This window comes from Triticum dicoccoides, chromosome 7A (genome assembly GCF_002162155.2).
Source record: "Triticum dicoccoides isolate Atlit2015 ecotype Zavitan chromosome 7A, WEW_v2.0, whole genome shotgun sequence".
Taxonomy (NCBI): Eukaryota; Viridiplantae; Streptophyta; class Magnoliopsida; order Poales; family Poaceae; genus Triticum; species Triticum dicoccoides.
Genome location: NC_041392.1, coordinates 453,095,125 through 453,109,921, shown reverse-complemented (window position 1 = coordinate 453,109,921; position 14,797 = coordinate 453,095,125).

Below are 14,797 nucleotides of genomic sequence, written 5' to 3'. Positions count from 1 at the left end.
CGCTCCAACACAAGTCCGTTTCCTCCGTTTTGCGGTAAGCCACACTCCTCCCGATCAACAGGACCCTCGTTTCGACCGTAGGAGGTCCGTTTCCTCTGTTTTGTGGTACGCCACACCCCTCCCGATCAACAAGACCCCCGTTTCGACCGTAGGAGGTCCGTTTCCTCCGTTTTGCGGTACGCCACACCCCTCCCGATCAACAGGACCCCCGTTTCGACCGTAGGAGGTCCGTTTCCTCCGTTGTGCGGTACGCCAGGCCTCGTTTCCCATCACCTCTTCCGTCCAAGCCCTCCCGATGAACACGACCACACATTCCGTTCCGACCCATGAACACGACGACGACGCTATTTCTCCGTTCCGACCCAGCCATGTACATGAGCCCTCGCCGTACGTATGCGCGAGTAGGCATTCGAGACCCCGCCCGTATGTACACATACGTGGCCGTATTTTCTTTCTTGCACCGTGGCCGCTGTACGTACATGTACATGCTACGTGCGCGCCTCTACTACGACACGTGCGCGCCTCTACTACGGCCAGTATGTACGTACACGTTCGCGACCAGAATGACAACGCTGCATACGCTTCGACCAGGTGGGTCCCGACTGTCAGGCACTTCCTTGCCTATGCAGATGTAGCTGGTGGGTCCCAACAATCAGGGGGCGAATCATTTTTTTTGCCCGGACGCACTTCCTTGTGCGAAGATGTAGCTAGTGGGTCCCAGCAGTCGGGGGGCCGGTGTGTCCCAGCAGTCAGGGGGGCGAATCATTTTGGTTTTCTTTTTTTACCCGGACGCACTTTCTTGCGTACGAAGATGTAGCTGGTGGGTCCCAGCAGTCAGGGTGGTGAATCATTTTTTTTGCCCGGACGCACTTCCTTGCGTGCGAAGGTGTAGCTGGTGGGTCCCAGCAGTCAGGGGGGAAACATTTTTTTTCGCGAAATACGGTGGCCTGTCCGGTGGGTCCCTGCTGTCAGGTGGAGGAATCATTATTTTCCACGTAATAAGGAGGCACTTCCTTGCTGCCGCAGTGGACCCAGCTGTCAGCCTCTCCACGTACAGTCCACGTCCGATGGAAGTCGCTCCTTGACCATGTTGACCACGCCGCGCCGAGAGCACCAGGGCGATGGACGACGGTGAGGCCTAGGAAGGGGACGACGCGGAGCCGGTGAAGACGTGGCAGTGGATGCCCACGTGGAAAGGAGTATGAGGGTTCACTCGTTTGGCTGCGGTGTGAGGCTGCCGTCGCCGCAGGGCCTGGCCAGCGGTGGGAATAGTAGGGGGCGGTGAGGCCTCCGCAGCAGCACAACTGACCACGGGAAGCAGGAGCAGGCGGCACGACCGGCGCTGCTTTGGGCGGCTGGAGCAAGAAGACCAGAGGTTGAAGAAGCACTACAGCCATTGGATGGACATCGTACGGTCACTGCAGCTAGAATCGTTTATATTGACTAAGTTGACAAAGCCCTTGGTACGTCAACTTAGTAGGCCCACAGGTCAGCTTCCGAAATGGTGCGCCCCAGATGTCAGGGGGAGGAATCATTTTTTGGGCGGGTGAAGCTAGAATATCCGAGATTGAAGAAGAAGCACGGCATTCGTTGGATGGACATCCAACAGCCACTGCTGCTAGAACCATGTGTTGACTATAAGTTGACAAAGCCTTGCATACGCGTCAACTCTGTTTTTTTAGGGAACGCGTCAACTTAGTAAGGCCAGAAGTGTGTGGCAGAGAACTTATAGCCCATTTGAGATTTGTAAGAATGTGTAGCCCATTTTTAGTTCTAATGGAATTTACTACATCCCATTTACAGTTTGTTAAAAGTACAGCCCGTTTCAACCAACCGTTCAAAACAGAATTCAATAAAATTTCCCACATTTTGATGGGATCCAAAATATTTTTATCCCGAAATTTCTAGTCAGATTAAATAAAATTATATTAGGTAAAAATCGAATGAAACATTGCGCTCGCAACAATTAATGAAATTAAAAATTTCAATATCCAAAAATAATATTTTATAAAGTAATCACGTGTTTGGTGCATTTTTTTATAGTTACTGCCCAGTTTTTATAATTACATCCCATCTATTATTTCTTAAAGCCCATTTTCTTGTTAAGCCTAATGCATCCCTCCTAGGAAAGATTTGCAGCCCAGCGGGGCGGAGAATAACAACTTGACCTTGCCTGGGTATTCCTAAAAAAGTATAGCTAGGCTAGCCATTTTCATCTTGAAAAAAAAATTAATATCTGGGCTGGATATCTGGCCTGGGCTAGACGGGCCACAGCCCGCCCAGTTAATACCTGCAGTGATGTTTTCATTGTTGTTCAAAGGAGAAAAATTAATATCTGGGTTAAACATCGAAAAACTCTGCAGTGCTCACACCTCAAAAACACAAATACTGCTCGAGCTGCTTGGTCCCAGCTGTCGGCCGCTTCTTGTGCAATTCTCTCGTTTATTGACTACTACATAGGTTGACAATGGTGTGGGACCGTGATGTCAGGAAACCAGGGGGAAGCAAAATAAATTACTCCAGCGAGCGCTTCCAGCTCTGCCTCGTTGTCTCCCGTGGAAACCCCTTTCCTCCCTTTTTTTTTGCTCGGACAAGGACCAATGCATGTAGCACGTCCATGCGGTTATTAGGCAAGAAATAAAAGCGCTTTGCATGCTATGAATTACGATGGCCTGCATGGGTAGCTAACAAGGCATCCTCTTAACTGCTGTGATTAAATGTTGTGTTTAGAAGAGAGAAATATTCTTTTTTTCCACCAATCTGCTTGCACCTAGGTCGTGATGCACCTTCTAATACGACTTATTCACCTAGACGGAGGGAGTATAGTTTTATACACACACACATATATATATATATATATATATATAATAAGGAGGCACTTGTGTACGTGAGGCTATGGACCTGGTGGGTCCCCATTGTCATCCTCTCCAAGTAAAGTCATCTCCTCGCCCGCGCGCGCTTTCCGCTCGAAACAGTAAGCGCCTCCCGCGCCGCTTCCCGGTGCAGGCGATTGCTCCGCCTTCAAACGACACAAGTGCCGTCCGTCCGTCCATCTGCCTCCCACATTAATGATACGCGGTTGTCGAGGCGGCTACTTCGGCGCCACATGTCCGTCCCTCCACCCGCCCACCATTGCTATATAAACTGCTGCGCCGGCCATAGCCGCAGTCATCCGCATCCGTTCCCTTTCTCCTGTCACCACTACTGCCCACCATGGCTTCCTCACGCTCCAGCGCTCTTCGGGACGGGCGGACGATGGACCACAAGGAGATGGCAGCCATTGCTGCCGACCGGCTGGCCGACAGGCAGCCGGAGGACGACGATGTCCCAATGGAGAACATGGTAGTCGATGATCCGGCGCCAACCCCCTCCTCCGCGCCATCCTCGCCGGTGCATTGCACCATGACCATTGGCGAGGCCCGTGCCCAATATATGGACAGTGTGAGGTAGATGCGTCAGGAGCAGTTCCGGGAGGCGCAGGCCGACGCCGCCTACAACCACCATGTCCTCCAGGAGCACCTGCAGGCGGAGGAGCAGATCGCCGCGGAGCGGGTGGAGCAGGAGGCGCTGCTCGACTCGTACCGCTCCGCCCGCAAGGGCCGCCTCGAGCGCTGGTGATGTAGCATGCGGGTGGCGGAGGCTGCGGCCGCCTACAAAGAGGCTAGCAAAGAGGGCGATGAAGCGGGTGAGGCGCTGTTTGGCGAGACCGAGGACGAGGCAGAGGACAATGCCGGCTCCGACGAGTCCCCGTTCCGCTGGCATCGACGAGGCCCTGCTCCGCCGAGGCCCCGCGACGCCAACAACGAGGCAGAGGACACCGTTGGCTCCGCCGAGGCCCCGCCCCGCCATCAATGAGGCAGAGGACATCGCCGGGTCAGCCGAGGCCCCACCCTGCCGGCAACGCGGGGAAGGATTTCCACTGCTCCGCTAAGGCGCCGCCCGCCGGCAACGAGATAGAGGACATCGCCGGCTCCGCCGAGGCCCCGCCCCGCTGCCAACGAGGCCGCGCCACACAGAAAACAAGGAAGAGTAGAACACGGTAGGTCGCCGCCGCTCGGGTCCAAGTAAGGCCACCGCTGCTACCCTCCTATTGAAGCCAAGCTAGGCGGGTTGACCATTGACGGTCAATTAGCTTCTTGGCGGTGACGTGGAGTCGGGGAGTTCTGCTGGAGAATAACGCTGCTTCTACTTAACTGCTGGTGCAGTTGGCTGACTGACACGTGGGCCCAACAGGCCACATGTCAGTTACGCAACTGCACCTGCAATTAAGTCACTGAAGCTTCTGTTCGGCTCAGCGGGACACAGGTGGGAAGCTTCGGTTAATTAATTATACCTCCTTCGTCACCAAGCTTCCTCCTTCGTGGATCTCATTGGCACTCTTGATGTGGAAGAAAAGGCGAGAGCAAAGGACACACATGCTTGAGGAATTGAGGGAGGATCTAGTGCCAATATGGTACAAAAGAACTTCTAGCCCCACAAGTTCAAGAACAAGGGCAAGTTTGATGGTAAAGCAAAGTTTGATGGGAAGAACAAGGCTGTGCAACACACGAACTTCAAGAAGAAGAATGACAAGAAGAAATGTGTTTGTCATGTGGTGATCCTGATCATTGGGCTCCTAGTTGCCCTAATCGCTATGACAAGCTAGGCCGGTTAATTAATTATACATCCAGCGCACCCCTTTATAGTTGAAATGTAATGAAATCTGGCATGTTTATATGAAATCCGACCGTGTATGAATGAATTTATTTTGATTACTTCGAATTCCTGTATCACTGACATTGGATGAACATGCAAAACAATACGTACTAGCATTATTCCCAAGGTGATCACCTCGTTTGCAGCAGTTTCACATGTACTCCCTCCGGTCCTTTCTAGTCTGCATACAAGTTTTGTCTGCAGTCAAAGTATCTCTACTTTGACCAATCTTATACAATAAAGTATGCACTTACACAATGTGCAAAGTAAAAAGGAACAGAAGGAGTACAAAGAGTTTGAGCAGCTTTTTAGCGTTTCTATACATTGCAATCAAACACACAGGCCTGGCAATCCATAGAGAACATTCAAAACAATCAATGATTATGCATCTCAGCGACTCACATGTCAGAGGCAATATTTACTTCACAACTAAAGAATAAAGAAAAAATTGACCGACGCTGCTGACAGCAAAGGGCGTCCCATTCAAAAATATCAAACGCATGTCTTGCTAAAATCAATGAGCAAAATTTGACAAGGTTATCCCATTCCAAAATATCAAATGCCCGTGATTGTGGAATGGACAAGGTTTGCCATCAGTTTGGACATTAACATGGCACCTCGTGCTAAATATACCAGCTGTTCTTTTTCTGCAGTTCCACCAAAATCAACCAAATTCGCGCGTAGCTTGTACGATTTCGCCCTTATATGTTGCAACACCTTGAACTTATCGGCACCTCCTTTCTTGTGGTGGAAATGAATGATTCGATGTATTCATGAAAATTTTGTGCAGTTCCCATTGAAATCAAGTTGAGCACCCCTGTTTGCACAAATACAAAAAAGTGATTAGTATAGAGCAAACTATACTATGAATTGACAGTTTCAACAGGCATATACATGGTCCATGTAGAGCACACTTTTAGAAAAATGGAACTCACCAGAAAGAATCCTAGAACAATAGCAAAAAAATGGAGATTTTGTTAGTCCTTCTAAGCTGAAGTTAGTTTGGTCTTGTGGGGAGTAATGTAACCATCCTTCAACTGCTCCTTCTGATGATAAGATAGACAGGGCTTCTTCATCCTGGCATAATCGGAACTAGTCACTTCACGTACTCCATATTCTTCTTCAGAGGAAGATGATCCTGTTGTGCAATGACAAGAGGACTACTAAATGCTAGCATCACTGTTTGATCGAAAAAAAGGAAAGGAAATATTTAAAACAACACAGATGAAGCACTTCTCAAGGACAATACCACTTTTTCATGACAGTATCTAAACAGTAGCACAACACCAATAGAGATGACAAAGCTCAATCATATGGATGAAATCAGTGGGCGAGTACCAACCTTTGTCAGGAGGCTTATTGTGTAGAGCATACAGATGAAGCATCTACGGTGGTGGCCAAGCTTACTATATACTCCTCGATTAGTTTAATGTTCCCAACATCTTCTTGTGCAGTTCCACTAAAATATATGGTATCTTCAAAGAAGATCCCTGTTTGCACAAGTAGAGATAATTACATATTACATTAAGAGTGGCATCAAATCAGTGGCAAAACAATTGCTCGTTCCAGCCATAGCAATAAATTAAGATGCAAAACTATATCATTACTTGTGCCATCACAGTTCCAGTGCTTCATTACAACACCGGGAGTTGATTTTTGTTTTTCTTCCCCTTGTTCTTCCCCTTCATCACTTGGTTCAATAACAAACAAGCTTCGCCTTCAATGTAAGATTTGGCATGTCAATTAGGGAGCACAAGTATAGTACTAAACTTAATTTTCTGATGAAAGTGGCAAAATACAGGCCAGCAGTTGTGAAATATCCTTATCTTACCTCAATGGGATATTATGGTGCACATACAGATTGGAAGTCTTGTCTCCATTTGTGCAGTTCACTAAAATCAAGCAACATTATCGTACAAGTAGCACAACATATGAATGCACACTACAGAATCATGTGAAAGAAGGCTAGTACTGACCTCTCATGATGCGGAATTCAAACAACTCACAAGAAGAAGATCTGAACCAAATTCGCCTTAACGGATAGGAAGTAAGATCTCCTCTTGTGCAGTTCCACTAAGATCAAGCAATCAAGCAACGTTGTCGGTGTGACATTTTGGTTGAACTGCACAAAACACTCTTAAAACAAAAGAGTTTTGTGCAGTGCAAGAAAAGGTCACAATGGCAACGAGGTGAAGCAGATAACTCTGTTTACACAGAGGTGCAAAGGAAACAATTAGTGGTCAATAACGGTGGATGACACAGAAGCCAACAAAAAGAAGCATCTACCTTATCTAAATGGGGAAGAAAGCAAGACAGTAGCATTTCTCAAACGGTGGCATTGATTAATATTAACATAGAGATTATATTAACAATAAAATTCGTTAAACATGTAATTTGCTTTTAACTGGGGCATTGCATCAATTTTGCAGTGGCATTATTAGAGGGTGTTTGTTTACAGGGACATTTTGGTGTAGGGACTAAAAAAACTCCGTGTCAGTCCGTGTTGGTCCCAGTTTTGTTATCAGACGCCTTTCCCTATGTGAGCGCAGCAAATCTACCTGCTCAAATTCTATAGCCTTGTCCCTTCCTTTCCTTTTTGAACTAGTACTTTTGCCCCTTCCTTTCCTTTTTGAACCACGTCCTAGATTTATGCGATACAACTTTCCCCCATTCCTTTCCTCTTTGAACCACTGTCACATCCCTAGCTTCTGGTGCTGTCTGGTGTGTGCATCATGTTTAAATTCAAATGAAATTTGAATTGAGGAATTTTCAAAAGCCTCAGGAAACCTCTAAAAATAACCAACATTTAAATCTTCTCAAATGTGTCCAAGAAAATGTTCCTGTTATTCCATGGAAATATTGGTAAGAGGTAAAATTTAAACCAATATTTTTGGAGTCACAGAGATAATTATTTTGGCCATTTGAATTAATCCAATAACTATTTGCTTTGGATTTATATTTAATATATATTAAATATGACTCCAATAATTCTGGAAGTTTGTGAGTGGCTCTGTATATATTTTAGCAAGCCACATAAAAATCTACAGAATTTATTTAAATGATTTAGTTGCTAAACTAAATCAAAACAAACTACAGAAAATAGAAAAAAAATAAAAAGAACAGAGCCTACCTGGCGCCTACCTGTCCAGCCCAGCCGGCCCAGCTCCTCCCGCTGGCCCAGCCCACCGCCGCCCCCCTCCCATGTCGTCTTCCTCCTTGCCAGGAGGACGGACACCGCGACACCGCCGCGCGCGCCACCTCCACCCTGCTCGGCCACCTCCTGCTTCCTCCCTGGCCTCCCCAGCGACGCCCCGGACGACGCCACGCGCCTCCCCGACCCCCTCTCACTTCTCCCTCGCTCTCTGGACCTCCCTCCCCTCTGCTCTCCCTCACTTGCCGAGCGCAGCCGCAGCCGCGCCACCGTAACGCCGCGGCCACCGTCTCCCCCTCGACCCCTCGCTGTGCTTGCGAGCTCCGCCTCGACCCTCTCTTCCTCCCCACCGATCCACAGCCCTCCGGAAGCCCTGCATCGCCGCCATCGCCGTCGTCTTCTACCTCGGACCCGCCGGCCATCTTCGTCAAATTCGCCGGCTCCGGACCGTCCCCGACCTCGCCGAGCGTCCCCTCGTCATCGCCGTGAGTCACTGACCCTCTCCCCTAACTCAGCATGCTCCCCTCCGTGCCGTAGCGCCGTTCCCCACGAGCCCGAAAGCTCACCGCCGCCGGCCATGTCGCCGTCGTGGCTACAGACGCCGTAGCTCGTGCCTGGGCGCGTCATAGCACTCGGTTTGCTCCCAGGAGATGACCCCGACCACCAGCTGGACCTGCCATGCACCAGAACTCCGAACCCACGCTCGCACGAACTCCGGTCGCCGCCGCGGGCCCCGTTCCGGTGAGCTCGGGCCACCTCAGCCCCTGCCGTTTGCACAGATGGATGCGGGCGACTCCCAGCTACGCGTAGAGCCCCTCAGTCGCCGATTTGGTCGCCGAAGGAGCGTTTCCGACGCCCTCCGCCGTTGCTGGCGTCGCCGGCGACAAGCCGCGGGTCAACTCCGGCGGGTTTGACCCGGGGTTTGACCCCCTGACGTGTGGGCCCAGGCGCCTGCTTGATTAGGGTCAGATTAGTTAGCGTTAATTAAGTTAGCTAATTAGATAGGCCACTGACATGCGGGCCCCGCCCAGCTAACTAAGTTAGTTAGGGCTAAACTAACTTGGTTAGTTGACTGGGTCACTGACCAGTGGACCCCACTGGTCAGGTTTGACCTGGTCGACGCCTTTGACCTGCTGACGTCACTGTGACGTAGTGCTGACGTCATAATCATTTCTGGATTTAATATTATTCAGGAAATTCCAGAAAATTGTATAAACTTCAATAAATCATAGAAAATTAACCATAACTCCAAATAAAATAATTTATATATGAAAAATTATCAGAAAAATTCAAGGAATCCATCTGTGCCATTTTCATGCATGTTAGAACAACTTATAGCTGCTGTTTAGCACAAATCATATAAAGGGCATTTATTTAATCACATATGGAGTTTGAATTTGAATTTTATATTCAAACCAACTTCATTTAATCTGTTGCTAGTTGCATTAGCTCAAAACACATTCATATTGCCATGTCATGAGCATGCGTCATATTGTGCATTGCATTGATTGTGTTCCTTTCTGTGTTGCCGGTATTTGTCCCCTCTCGATAGACGTGATACCGATGATGTGATCGTTGACACTGATGAAGACTCAATGTTATCTTCAGAAGTGCCAGGCAAGCAAAACCCCCTTGTTCATTCCGATACAATCCTACTCTCTCGCTCCTGCTCTCTTTTACTGCATTAGGACAACAACGATTCATCTTTTACTTGGTGCGGTAGCTGAACCCCTTTATCCTTTGCATGACCTGTCATTGCCACAGTAAATAGATGAAACCCACTAGCATGAGTAGGAGTTGTTTGAGCCCTGTTGCGCCTACTCATTCATGCTTGTTTGTCATGCCTGCTACTGCTTAGAGTTGAGTCAGGTCTGATTCATCGGGGATGAATCAGAGGTGTGTGAACATGTCCTACTGTGTGTGAGCTAAGTGTGTGAACATGATTTGGTAAAGGTAGCGGTGAGAGGCCATGTAGGAGTACATGGTGGGTTGTCTCATTGCAGCCGTCCTCAGGAACTGAGTTCTGTGTTTGTGATCCATGATTCAGCTACTACCACGCATTGGGCCCGAAACCAATGGACCCTCTCGGCTTCTTGATCACCCTTGTCCTCTGTCCAGGAGTTGCAAGTAGTTTCTGGTGTTTGTAGTATGCTGGAGGCCGTGCGCAGCGCTGACCGTAGGGGTGGGCTGTGATGCGGTAGGCACGTGGCCGGGTAAACCAGGCGCCCGTTTGGTGTCACGGAACCCTGTTCACATCGTTTGGGGCTGTGAGCGAAACTCCGGCCGGATCTCCTCATGGATGGAACCCGAATAGGCGATAAACCTGGACTAGAGACTTGAGTGTTTAGGTAGGCCGTGGCCGACACCCACGTTGGGCTTCCGCTTGAAGGTTGCCGAGTACATGTCGTGTAAACGGCGGTAAGTGGTGAGAGCGTGTGTGAAGAAGTACACCCCTGCAGGGTTAACCTAATCTATTCGAATAGCCGTGTCCGCGGAAGAGGACTTCTGGATTGCTTATATCAGTTCATAGACAAGTGAAAGTGGATACCCTAAAATACGCAAGATAAGCGTGAGTGCTACGGATGGCGTTCTCGTAGGGAGACGAGAGCGGATCCATAGTGGTGTATTGATATGGTGAATATGTGGACTCGTGTGCGCCACCTCAAAAGAGTTACCTGCAGTCGTAGTTTAGGATAGCCACCGAGTCAAAGCTGGCTTGCTGCAGTTAAACCCCACCATCCCCCTTGTTGAAAATGATGCATATGTAGTTAGTTCTGATGTAAGTCTTGCTGGGTACATTTGTACTCACGTTTGCCTATTTCATGTTTTTGCAGAGAGACTTCAGTCTCACTAGTAGTTCCACGTGGACTTCGACGTTTAGCTTGTTACCTCAGCTACGATCTTGTGCCCTCGGCAGGATCTGGTAGATAGTCAGGCTTCTCAGCCTTTTTCATTTATAGATGTCTGTACTCAGACATGATAGCTTCCGCTTGTGCTTTGATTTGTATGCTCTGATTGTTGGGTCATGAGACCCCTGTTTGTAATATCTCGCTCCTCGGAGCCTAATGAATAAACTACTTGAGTCGTAGAGTCATTTTGTGATACCATGTTGTATTGCACATATCGAGCATATTGTGTGTATGTTATTGAAATGCTTGGTATGTGTGGGATCTGACTATCTAGTTGTTTACCTTTAGTAGCCTCTCTTATCGGGAAATGTCTCCTAGTGTTTCCACCGAGCCATGGTAGCTTGCTACTGCTCCGGAACACTTAGGCTAGCCGGCATGTGTCCTTCTTCGTTCCTGTGTCTGTCCCTTCGGGGAAATGTCACGTGATGAATACCGGAGTCCTGTTAGCCCGCTACAGCCCGGTTCACCGGAGTCCTGCTAGCCCAGTGCTACAGCCTGGATTCACTCGCTGATGACCGACACGTTCGATGCTGGGTCATGGATGCCTGTCCCTGTAAGTCTGTGCCACTTTGGGTTTACGACTAGCCATGTCAGCCCGGGCTCCTTATCATATGGATGCTAGCGACACTGTCATATACGTGTGCCAAAAGGCGCAAACGGTCCCGGGCAAAGGTAAGGCGACACCCGTGGGAATACCGTGCGTGAGGCCGCAAAGTGATATGAGGTGTTACATGCTAGATCGATGTGGCATTGAGTCGAGGTCCTGACAGCGTTGGTATCAGAGCTTGACTGCCTGTAGGATTACCAAGCCAAACTGGTCGAAGTTGAGTCTAGAAATTCTTTAGTTATATAAGGGAATTGATTGTGGGATGGAACGTAAGGCTCTTTTACTCCTTATACCTCATGCCCTTCTGATCTGAGTCATCTTATCTTTCCTGCGGGGATTAAGAACTAGGCTATCTCTTCTTTCTATCAGGATCACATGTTACTAATCCGTAGACTTATAGATTGTTGGATTTAAGCTTGAGTTCAGTTTCTACTACTTCCGTACGTTAACTGTTGATCTCGAAACCTTGATATTGTGCTTCTGAGTGGTTATGTCACCATTTTTGTGAATGTCTCAAATCTTTCTGAGCATTTACAGCCGTTATGCTGTCCGAGTCATTCCAGGTTTCTAAATAGTCTGATACATTTGCAAAATCCTTTCCCTCTGGTTTCGATGTTCCTTTATGCCAGCTCAATCACACTAATTGTTGAGTTGAGGTATTCTATTGCCTTGACATTATGTTGGAGTTACTATTATGACCCTAGGTGTCTCAGGGGATCATCTAGTAGTCTAGCCATGATTTATGTTCCAGTGTGATGACTCTGGCCGTCATTATCGAAAGCATCTTGTGATGCCATTTAGTAGTAGGTATTCTATCCCTGGGTTTTGAACCCGAGATTCACCCTACTTGCTTCATGTTGATAGTTTTGCTCGTTCCTTTAGGTTATTAGTAACCTTTGCATTAGTCCTTGATGTTCGTGGTATTCCTTTCTTCCAAATACTATGAACCGCTTATGGCAGATGTTCCTCGCTGATCGAAAGATCACAATCAGAGTGCTCTCGATGGGTTCTCGATTCTACATTGTGACTCTGCCAGTTCTACCTTTCTGCATGGGTTATCCGGAAGAAATATGTGGAATTCGTTCGACATGCTAAACCATGCATCCACAACTCAGAAAATCGTATGTTCCTTTGAGTTGTCCCTCTTTAGTTGTCTTCTGACCCTCGTCTATCAATTGATAGTCAAGAGTATGCGTGCATTCGTTCGTCGATGCCTATTACCCTTGTGGTCCGCCAAGCCATTCTATTTCAGAATGAATAGGAGAAACAAACTCCAGTACCTCATCCATATTTAGGATTGGGTCAAAGTAGTTGTGTTCCGCAGATCAAGCTACAATCCAGCTTCTGGTCTGCTCTACCCTGAAGTATTACCTTCTTTATGACAGGAATTTCATGAGAATTGCACCACCTTTTGTGAATTCTTGACATAGTGATACTTCTCGCCATCCTTTTTCATTCCTCGGCCCTCGTGTTGATGCAACCGGAATACCGACAAATGAATTGTGATGTGTGAAATCAATACTCCCAGCAACCTCATTGCTTGGTAGTTAATGGACAATAATCTTATTCTTAGTATGTTGGTTATTGAATCACCATTCTAAGATTGATCGTGCTACCTAGTCCTTATTTCCTGGTGCACTCTTTGATTGATGAGTTAGGATTATTTCAAATCCTTGCTCTATTGATCATATCGTCTTGCCCTGGAAAGCAAGATTGTTCTCGAGCTTAGTAACATACCGGTGGTTCATGACTTTCCAAATATCTTCTTGGAAGCGTTACCGGGTTATTTCCTGACTGTTATGTTGGGCTTGTGATCAAGTTGGTTTCTTGTGAACCACCCTTTCTCCAAGAATCTGTGTTGGATATCCCAGAGCTAGTTGGTTAAGCTAGACAACAACTTGGAGAGTTGGAAGATAAAAGCTTGCCTGACTTAGTTCGTTCCAAAGGGATAATCTTGTGTAGTGTGTGTTGAAGAAAGATGATATCTTCATCGATTGGTCCCTGTGATCAGTTGCTGGACCTATTGTCTTATCAATCCTTTGATTTGAGTGTGGGCTATCGTCAAATCAAATCAGTACCAATGACGCTCGTAATGTTGTCTTACTCGTGGTTGATCCCTCGAGCATACACCATTATATCTTTTGGGTCTGACCAATGCTAACACTTGTTCTCTTAACTATGGAATTCCTTTTAAAGGGAAACCCGAAAGAATTGTTGTTGAGCCCATTGACAACATCCTTATCTCCTCCATGATTTTGTTGAACATTAAGCTAGTGTTGGAAACTTTTGAAAGCATTTCTTCATGCTAACTCATGAAGTATTTGTTTGATGAAAGGAGTGACTTCCTCTTATACACGTGCATTTGGTGAAAGTTGCCGCCGTGGATTTGAGAAAGTTAGTTTTGCTTCCTTTGGAATCATCCCAAGTCAGTCATGCACACGTGCGAAGTATTCTGTGGTCTGGAGATTTGCAACCTCCATTCTATATGTATATCCTAGCACACCAAGCCACTGATTGAGTTGTTCAAAGATAAAGGAGTCTGTCCAAGGTGAACTCTTTGGACTTCCACGCGTGGAGACTTCGATGTCATTAATGATGGTTCCCCCACCTGAACTCGGTAGTGTTTTATTATAAGACTACCACGTGGTCATGTTTGTCTGGGACAGCGTGTTCACATGTTTGTAGCAGAACCAGCTCATGTTTTGGAGCTTGCTAACGTAGTTCATCTCCCGAGAATCCCGCAACGTCATCTCGTCGATTTGTGTTGCAAACTTTCATTTTTCTTCCTAGACTCGATGAGTCTGGAATATCCTGACACCAACCAGATCTGAATCTCAGGCAGATATGATGGTTTGGAACATTTCTCAAGAACTATAATATCGGTCCCTCGAAAACCGGTAAAGTGGATGTCGTGGCCAACACACCCAGCCGGAAGACCTGTTATTATAATATCTTGATTGAGGAAGTTGGCCACCTCCCCATAAGGATTTCGTAGGATTTACTCCCTAGTTGCCCTATGGATTTCTGTATTCCGAAGTCCGACCTTTTACTTGATGTTCTAGATATCAAACCATATCTATGAATGGGTACACCAGCACATCAAGGAGAACATTAGAAGCGGAGTGCTAAATGTCTCTCGGTCGATCATCCAGATTTTATTTCCTTGGCCTCGCTAAGGTGAAATCTGAGAAGGTGTTATCTTCCTTTGCATCTGCATCCTCCATCACCATTCATCATGGTAGTAAGTTGTGTTTACCGGACCCTTGACACGGATGTTGGTAAAACCTTGATGATTATGGAATTGCTCAAGTTCTTGAGAGCACGCACAAGCGCTACGTGTTATCATCGGCACTAACTGGGTTTGCTCTCAGTTTCCTCGGCAATGCTATGATCTTTTCAAACAGTGAATTCACTCTCTGTTGTTGGGTTCTTCCC